The following is a 9876-nucleotide window of genomic DNA, read 5'->3' as shown; positions in this document are numbered from 1 at the left end:
ATAATAAATATATATTTCAATTTTTCAATTATTATTATTTAGTTAATTTTATTTATTATATATGTAATATAATATAATTACATATATATGTTTAATAATAAAAAAACGAGGGAAGGGTACCAAACGTGTGTTGGTGACCCAAGCAGTTATTAAATTATTAAAAAAATAATAATTATTAAAAATAATAGTAATTATTAGAAAATAATAATAATTTAATAGTTAAAATCTATTTTTATAATTATGATCTAGGTTGCACGGAAACGGAAACGGGAGACGTTTCCGATAGGAAACGGAAACGCAAAAAACGGCATTTTTAAAAAAAAGTAGGAAACGGAAACGCGGGGTAAACTGTAAATTTTAAAAATATAAGGGTTTTTTTATAAATATAATTTTTAATATAAAAAAATAAAAAATATTTAAACATAAATAATAAAATAAATTTTATAATGTATTACAAACATATAAAAATATATATATATATATATGCTGTTAGGTTCATATATATATATATATCTTTGCATGTATATTTATGTTGCATCTTTGCATATGTATACATAAATAAATATATATATGACTGCTGGGTGCCAGAAGCTAGGGATGTGAGCATAAATAAATATATATATATATATGACTGCTGTGTGCAACGGATGTGCGCAATTTGGGCGCAGGAAACGCGTTTCTGACCAGAAACACGTTTCTGGTTACATTTCTTAAATTCTAAAACGGCCCAAAACTTTTTAAAAATTACACAAACGGCCCGAAAAACGTTTCGGGCCGTTTTTTCCGTTTCCGAAACGGGAAACGGTTCAGAAACGCCGAAACAGCGCCTCCGAGCCGTTTCCGTGCTTCACAGATTATGATTTGCAATTATTATTACAATTGAAAAATAAAATAATAATCATTGAATAACAATTTTTCAATTATTTATTTAATAATACATATATATTTATAATTTTCAATTATTATTATTTTATTAATTTAATTTATATGTAATAATACATATATATTTAATAATAAAAAAGGGGTGGGGGACCCATTGTGGGTTCAAGACTTGCCCAGTTATTAAATTATTAAAAAATAAGAATTAGTATTGAGAAATAATAATAGTACTTTAATAGTTAAAAATTTATTATTATAATTATGAGGGGTTTTTCGAGTCTGATGGGGTTAAATAGAAATTCAACCCTTTTGTTTGTTTTGTATTGAGGATAGTTTGGTAATTTATTATTTTTATTTTTATTCTTAATTTTTAATTAAAGTGGGGAGTTGAAAAGTCAAAGATTAGGTGAAAAGTGAGAAAATGACTATTTTTTGCAACTATTTATTTGTAAGGGATAAAAACGTTTTTTTTGTAAAACAAAAAAAAAAAAAAATGGGGCTAAAAATGAATTTTGTATTTGTGGGAGGATTATTTTTTGCAATTTCCACCGATTTTAATCCAAGATTTTAATGCTCTTTTCTGGTGGCGGGTGATATACCGATACAGGGGAAGATTTGGCAAATCAGTGGATTTGATTTTTTTTATAACCGTTTGAGCGTGGCAGAATGTTAACAGGGGTGGAATGCATTTGATTTCTTATTGCCATTTTCATTAGGGTTTTTAAACAGAGAGAGCGAGAGCGAGAGCGAGGAGGAGAGCATAGCCGTAGAGGAGAGAAATGTCGAGAGGGTGGACCGATCAGCCGCCGTCGCAGACGCAGCGGCAGATCATGCGGACTCAGATGATTCGATAGTGAGGTGGTGCCCTCGTCTATTGTAGAGATTACTCCCATTCTCCGTGTTGCCAATGAAGTTGAAAAAGCCAACCCTAGGGTCTCTTATCTCTGTAAGTTAATTCTTTCTTATTATTATTTACGGTCTTTTCATCTTTTGCCCAATGTTTACGGCCTTTTAATTGCCACATTTTGCTAGTTTTAGCGTTTTGCAAGTGATTTTCTTGCTCGTCTAACCAAAAGTTGAGTTAATTTTCACTTTCGGGAGGATTAAAGTACTCTGAGAAAGTGATTGAAAATGTTACTGAACTTTGGTTGTGCGGCTGAGTGTATGCACTTTTCATTGTCTGGCTGCCGATGCGTGGTGATTTAGATGGTGGATTGAATTGCAGGGCGAGTTTTGAGGACTAATTACTATTTCTGAGAATGAATTCTGATGTCTTCTGCCTTTGAACCATTTAAGTCTGTTCTTGCTGATTGATAGTTTCTTTCAAATCTAAACTCCTTACAGTCTTGCTAATTGTCATGTATGAAACAACCTCTTTCTGCAATCTTTATTATTGTTCCTATGGTCCTCTTTTGAGCAGTTAAGCACGTGATTCAGTTAAAAATAGATGCAGAACTTTATTAATCTTCTAAATCAGGGACCTTCGGATCCACTGAATTTGAAAATGACGTTTGGCATAACAATGGATTAATTATTCAACCAATTGGATTTATTCTTCCTTTTTTCTGCTGTTTCCACGAGAATCTATTGAGATAATAATAGTTGAATCAGTGAATGACGTTAAAAATTCAGGTCTAGCACATATTCCCTTCGGCCTAAAGATTCTACTGCATACATGCATGTCTAGGTTTATGTAACATAATGGTTTCTTAGTGCCACTTGATTAAACAGAAAAGAAGCATTGGAATCAGTTGAAGGAAAGGGCATTATAGATAGAAAGTCGATCCAACTTGATAGATGCAAAGAACAATAATAAATTTACATAATGCCCTTTCCTTCAATTGATTCTGTGTAAGTTGAGAAAAGAAAAGAAGGTTGGTCTCCAAATGTTAGGGAGGGTAATAGGGCTTAATTTTATACATATTTTTATCTAATTTCGGTGTTTAAGTTTGTGCTATTTTTCCTACTCAAAGTGTGAGTTTATATGGATTTTACATAATTTGAAAACATTTACTGTCTGTCCATGCATTTATTACGTATTTCTCTGCAGACCTCCCTATATGGAGAGCAGGATGTGGATAAATTTAAGGCTTCTCTATTTGCAGCCTAAGTATCATAGGTTCAAAACATAGAAAAGGCTCTTTTTGGTTCAGTGTAAGGCTGCACTCTTTTGATGCTTTCCTGCCTGCAAATTGGTAGGAGTCTTGGTGTGTTAACTTCCTTTCATCCTCCATACTTAATTGTTAGGTAGTTGTGGTTTATGGAATTAATATATTGGACATTAAATTAATGGGTTGAATTCACTTCGAAATCATTTGCTATTTAACTTCTGTGTAGAAGATATATGGATCTAAAAATTATTTAGTTATTTAATTACTGAGCTTGTATAAACACTTTATTTTTCTAGCTTCAAACATTTTCTTACTTTTCCAAATTATTGCTGTATCAGTGTATCCCTCATGTTTCCAAGATGTTTTGAAAACATCTGCATTTCTAAACTAATAAAAAACAAGAAATTGGAATGAACTTTTGATCCTTGCTATGGTGAATGTAACTTGAAAGGACTGGAGCTGAAGGAAGCATGAAAAAATGGCTGGAAGTTCTGAATATTTGCATTAAACCAGATCAGCCAAGTATGTAATGATTAAGTTGGATATAAGTGCCTAGAGTGAAGCAGCTTTCTGATTGCCACACTTGATTCTGTGTAAGTTGAGAAAAGAAAAGAAGGTTGGTCTCCAAATGTTAGGGAGGGTAATAGGGCTTAATTTTATACATATTTTTATCTAATTTTGGTGTTTAAGTTTGTGCTATTTTTCCTACTCAAAGTGTGAGTTTATATGGATTTTACATAATTTGAAAACATTTACTGTCTGTCCATGCATTTATTACATATTTCTCTGCAGACCTCCCTATATGGAGAGCAGGATGTGGATAAATTTAAGGCTTCTCTGTTTGCAGCCTAAGTATCATAGGTTCAAAACATAGAAAAGGCTCTTTTTGGTTCAGTGTAAGGCTGCACTCTTTTGATGCTTTCCTGCCTGCGAATTGGTAGGAGTCTTAGTGTGTTAACTTCCTTTCATCCTCCATACTTAATTGTTAGGTAGTTGTGGTTTATGGAATTAATATATTGGACATTAAATTAATGGGTTGAATTCACTTCGAAATCATTTGCTGTTTAACTTCTGTGTAGAAGATATATGGATCTAAAAATTATTTAGTTATTTAATTACTGAGCTTGTATAAACACTTTATTTTTCTAGCTTCAAACATTTTCTTACTTTTCCAAATTATTGCTGTATCAGTGTATCCCTCATGTTTCCAAGATGTTTTGAAAACATCTGCATTTCTAAACTAATAAAAAACAAGAAATTGGAATGAACTTTTGATCCTTGCTATGGTGAATGTAACTTGAAAGGACTGGAGCTGAAGGAAGCATGAAAAAATGGCTGGAAGTTCTGAATATTTGCATTAAACCAGATCAGCCAAGTATGTAATGATTAAGTTGGATATAAGTGCCTAGAGTGAAGCAGCTTTCTGATTGCCACTGATGCATGTTGATCTTCAGTAAGTGCTACTTTAACCTTATTGCGTATGTCCTAGGAAAAATATGCGTAAATATATGGTTCAAATTTGCAAAGTTTCAAAAAGAATAAAATTTTGGAGATGTGAGATGGAGGGTGAAAGTTGCTGTCAAAACATTTTCCTGCTGGAATTGGCAATTTTCTAGCAGCCAAAATTCAGGGGTAATATGGTGGCATTACACGCTTTGGAAAATCCTGAAAAATAGTTTGTACTCCCAAAATACTTTCACATATTCAAGACATAGTTCATACTCCCAATTTTTCGAGCGGAGCCAAGGCTACAAGTTTAAACAATTTTGGGCATAGCAAGGGCTGACCACTTGACTTCTGAGTGAATTGCTAAAGTTCAATGCCATGTGAAATAATTTATTTGTTAAAAAAGAAATTGATTTTTTTTTTGTAGTAGGATAATCACATCAATAATGGGCAGCGGGCGATTAAGCATGCTTAGCATTTGAGGCCATAAAATATACCTTCTTGAGGGATGTCTTTTAGTTAGTATATATTTATATGGCACTTATTTATTCATTGCCCAGAAACCTTTCTTTTCAAAGTAATGCTCTTAAGTTTTAGGCTTTTGTCCGCGAAAACTATGGAGGAACCTTGCTTATCACAGATAGGAAGGACTAGTGTTTCTAATCTTATGAATCGATTGCTTCGGTAAGCTCATTTAACTTTTCAAGAGGCCTGATTTATTTGTAACTGCGTTATTGTTTTGTTGCTACATCTGATTGAATTGATGATAACTTGATGTTTTTAGCATTGTCGTTGACATTTTCTACACGTGGACTCATGCTTATTATCCTGTGCAGTGTATGCTCTGAGAACAAGTTTCTTCACCCAGTAATGCTTTGTGATAATTTGGATTGGAATTGTATTCTGGTCACCAGTTTGGCTTGAGGGATTGGGTATTTGATCATCAATCCAAGGGCATTAGTAAGTTCTTGCAGGATATCGGATAAGTTAAGTTATTAACATTAAATATGTGGCTAACTTCCATGAATATTAGGCATTAGCATTATGCTGTGTGTGAATGTATGGATGTAATTTGGCAAGAGGTTTAAACATCTGCATCCATGAATTAGTCTCTTAACTCTCTCACACAATGAGAAATATCGGATGACAAGCTCCAAAGAAGGAATAGGTTCATGGAAACATGCAACAGACAAAAAAAGTGGTGCAATTGTGGAATTCCACTTTTAGTTTTATACTTTTATTTCCAAGACCTGCAATTATGGTCTCAAGATAACTATCTATGTTATTCTTTTATTACTTGGACTTGCAGTTCATGACAACTGTAGTTGCCATGTAAATAATCCTTTATGTTCACGAATATTTGTAGTTCTTGGGCGTATTTTGGGTTCTTGACTTAACCAGAGGGAGAAAAGTTAGTGATATCCAAGGGTTGTTATTAAATATCATCTTTTAGTTCTTAGATTCTTCTTGTTATAACACCACTACCCTCAGTGACTTGCCAGTCCTGGTTAACTTTTGGTTGCTAAGACTAGATAGCGTGTGCAAATGCTCCCAGGAATCTAAAATGTGATAGGGTGATCTGAAAAGTCTTTCTTTCGAACTTTGGACTCTTCCATTCTTAACTTGACATAGTAATTCTAACCTACTGTTGACCCTGAAATTCTGCACAATAACCTCTACGCATAATAGTGGGTTTGGACTACCTCGAGTACCATTCATAACAAGACAATCTTCACTAAAATTTTGGCCTTTTAGGATCGAATAATAGAGTACACTACTAATGAGAGAGAGGGTGTAAGATTTGTCCCCAACCCTTTCTTGCCCCCCCCCCCCCCCCTTTCCCCCCCCCCCCCCCCCAAAAAAACACCCAACACGCACACAATTTCTTCAATATTGTAGGTTTGATAATCAATTTGGTATTAGTTTCTTGAATTCAAGTGGAGCCCATCTCCATTTTTGTATAGCATTATTTCTTATAAAAAAATCAAGGGGTTTAGAAATCGTGCATCTTGTAGTATTAATGATGTGAGGTATGCAGTTAAGCAGATATGCTTATGTTTGAAGCTATGGACTCGACCTTGTTACAACTTTTATTTGTTTATTTATTTTGTCTCAGTAAGCGTAGGGACAAATGACATTGTAATTAGATTTGAAATATTTCTAAAGTATAGGTTAGCTTTAGACAGTAAAAGTGCTAGAAATAGGTGTTGGTTATATTTGTACCTTGCCAGAATTTGATATGTTCTGGCAAGAAAGTACCAGTAGTTGTCCATTCGTCGATCCTAGAACAATTTTTTCATGAATAGTTTTTCATAAAGTTGAACCGTTGTGTGATTAATTTGATAAAGATGGTACTGTAGTTACAACGCTTGCATATCTATTTGGGTTGATGAAGAAACAGTTGAACAGTTGAGCTAAAATTTTAACTTTGATCCTATGAAGCTAAATTGCAAATCTTGTAAGAGACACAATGCATGTGATTTGTGTATATTTTATTTCACTTAAGGAAGTGTAAAATATGAACTTATAGGTGCAAGAATTTAAGCATAATTTAAGCATAGAAATTTATGATTTGCATTGAGTGCTTCTCACAACACGGACATAGTAGTTTACCGTTTTGGTGTGCATTTCCTTTTTCATATTGTTTAGGTAACCTCTGTTCATTGAAATTTAGTTTTATTCCAGCAAGTTTATTACGAGGTCATAATTTTTCTTTCAAGCTTACAGTTTTATCTATCCTCACATGCAGGTTTGTAGCTACTTCAATTGCTTTGTTTTCTTCTAGGTTCCATTCTGTATACACTTTGCGTAATACTTTGCCAATGCCTCCTCAACGCTTTGCTTATTATTGTTTATGATATATAATTTTTTAATGAAATGCAGATTTTTGTTTTGTTTTTGTTGTAGCTTTTCTTGTTTCCCAAGAAAGGAGGGGTGTTCGTTTTTGTTCTAATTTGCCCTTAGCACGTAAGCTGAACATCATTGGTGAGAATTGTGCTTTTAATTGTGTTTTCATCATAGTTGTTCCATATGTTTAGCTTGCTAGTTTGGTTGTAGCTTGTGGGGAAATTAGGCCCTCTGCGAAAGATATCTGCCTGAAATATATTTCTTCTATCGATTTTGTTGTTTTTGGGTTTGGGAAGGAACTACTTTGCTTTATGCCTATAATACAAACAGGACATGCAATTTGATTTCTTCCCTCTTTTTGTCCTCCATCTGAAAGTAGTGGGTCCCACATTTTCAATAACACAATCACCAGGATTAATCCCACTAGGCGGGTCAATTACATGAATTTTTGATCTTCAACCATCTTTATACAATGGCCTTTCTCTCTCTAAGGCTATTATATCTTATGTCATGTCGAAAGGTTTCACACCAACTTTACCTTTGTTTTCTTCCACTACTTTTCCTACAAATTATTCCATTCTTCCACTCCTCGTACTTGTGCTTGATCGATCTACGTCTCACATGTCCAAACTATATTAATCCCAACTAATGATTGTTATCAATAGTAAGTGCTATTTTAACGTTATTGTGTATATCCCAGGAAAAGTATGGGTTTGTTTCCTAAATATATATAGTTGAAATGTGCAAAGTTTCAAAAAGAATAATTTTTTTGAGATGTGAAATGGAGGGTTAAAGTGGCTGTCAAAACCATTTTCTGTTGGAATAGGCAATTTTCTGGCACCAAACTTCAGGGGTAACGTGGTGGCATTACATGCTTTGGAAAATCCTGAAAAATAGTTTGTTCTCCCGAAATAGTTTCGAATATTCTAGAAACAGTTCATAGTCCCAATTTTTCGGGGTCGAGTGGGGTTAGAAGTTTAAACAAGTTTGGGCATAGCAATGAATAGTCTTTCATACAGTTGAACCACTGTGATTAATCTGGTAATGGTGATACTGTGATTACAACGCTTGCATATCTAGTTGGAATGATGAAGAAATAGCTGAACAATTGAACCAAAATTTTAACTTTGATCCTAAGAAGCTAAATTGCAAATCATGTAAGAGACACAATCAATGTGATTTGTGTATATATTATTTCACTCAAAGAAGTATAAAATTTGAACTTATGCATGCAAGAATTTACGTAGAGAAATGTATGATTTCCATTGAGTGCATCTCAAAATTCGGACATAGCAGTTTACCATTTTGGTGTGCATATCTTTTTCCTATTGTTTTTGTGAACTCTATTGATTGAAATGTAGTTTTGTTCTAACAGGTTTACAATGAGGTCAGAATTTTTCATTCAAGCTTAGAGTCTTATCTATACTGACTTGCAGGATTGCTACTACTTCAAATGCTTTGTTTTCTTCTAGGTGTTCCATTTCATATGTGGTTTGTGTAATACTTTGCCAATGTCTCCTCAACGCTTTCCTTCTTATTGTTTCTGATATATAATTTTTTAATTGCATGTAGATTTTTTTTCCTTTAGCTTTTCTTGTTGCCCCAGGAAAAGAGGGGTCTTGGTTTTAGTTTGCATTTAGCATGTAAGCTGAACACAATTGGTGAGAATTGTTCTTGGAATTGTGTTTTCATGATAATTATTCCATATGTTTAGTTGTAGCCTGTGGGGAAATTAGGCCCTCTGCAAAAGATATCAGCTTGAAATATATTTCTTCTATCGATGTTGTTGTTCTTGGGTTTGGGAAAGAACTACTCTGCTCTATGCTTATAATGCAAATGAGATGGTCAACTTGATTTCTTCCCTTCTTTTCTCCTCCACCTGAAAGTAGTTGGTCCCACATATTCAATAACGCAATCACAAGCCTTAATCCCACTGGGAGGGTTAGCCGCCTGAATTTTAGACCTTCAGGCGCACGTTTTAGGCTTTTGTAGGTGAAAACTATCGAGGAACCTTGCTTATCTCAGATGGGAAGGACTAATGTTTCTAATCCTATGATTGGAATTCTTCGGTATGCTCATTTAACTTTTTTAGAGGCCTGTTTTATTTGTAACTGCATTATTAATGGTACTGTGATTGCAACACTTGCATATCAAATTGGATTGATGAAGAAACAGCTCAACAGTTGAGCAGGAATTTTTTCTTTGATCTTAAGAAGCTAAATTGCAAACCATGTAAGAGACACAATGTATGTGATTTGCATATATATATTATTTCAGTTAAAGAAGTATAAAATCTGCGCTTACTAGTCCAAGAATTTACAATTATAAATTTATGATTTCCATTGAGAGCTTCTCAAAACACGTCCAGAGCAGTTCACTATTTTAGTGTGCATGTCTTTTTCTTATTGTTTAGGTAAACTCTGTTATTTGAAAGTTAGTTTTACTCTTAATACGTTTACTTTGAGATCAGAATTTTTCTTTCAAGCTTGCAGTCTTATCTATCGTCACCTGCAGGTGTGCAGCTACTTCAATTGCTTTGTTTTCTTCTAGGTTTTCCATTCCACATGCAGTTTGTGTAATACATTGCCAATCT

The 9876-nt window shown here is 33.8% G+C and overlaps 1 long non-coding RNA gene across 1 annotated transcript; it reads left to right on the top strand.

Annotated features, from left to right (window-relative positions):
* The first annotated feature begins 1644 nt into the window (after positions 1-1644).
* On the top strand, positions 1645-7975 carry LOC127799426 (uncharacterized). Its single transcript, XR_008022623.1, has 3 exons — positions 1645-1825; positions 4295-5396; positions 7344-7975. It is a non-coding gene; the product is annotated as an uncharacterized LOC127799426 (long non-coding RNA).
* Positions 7976-9876: the final 1901 nt, after the last annotated feature.

Source organism: Diospyros lotus, chromosome 4 (assembly GCF_014633365.1).
Source record: "Diospyros lotus cultivar Yz01 chromosome 4, ASM1463336v1, whole genome shotgun sequence".
Taxonomy (NCBI): domain Eukaryota; kingdom Viridiplantae; phylum Streptophyta; class Magnoliopsida; order Ericales; family Ebenaceae; genus Diospyros; species Diospyros lotus.
The sequence above is the reverse complement of the archived record's forward strand: the minus strand, read 5'-3'. Positions and strand labels throughout refer to the sequence as shown.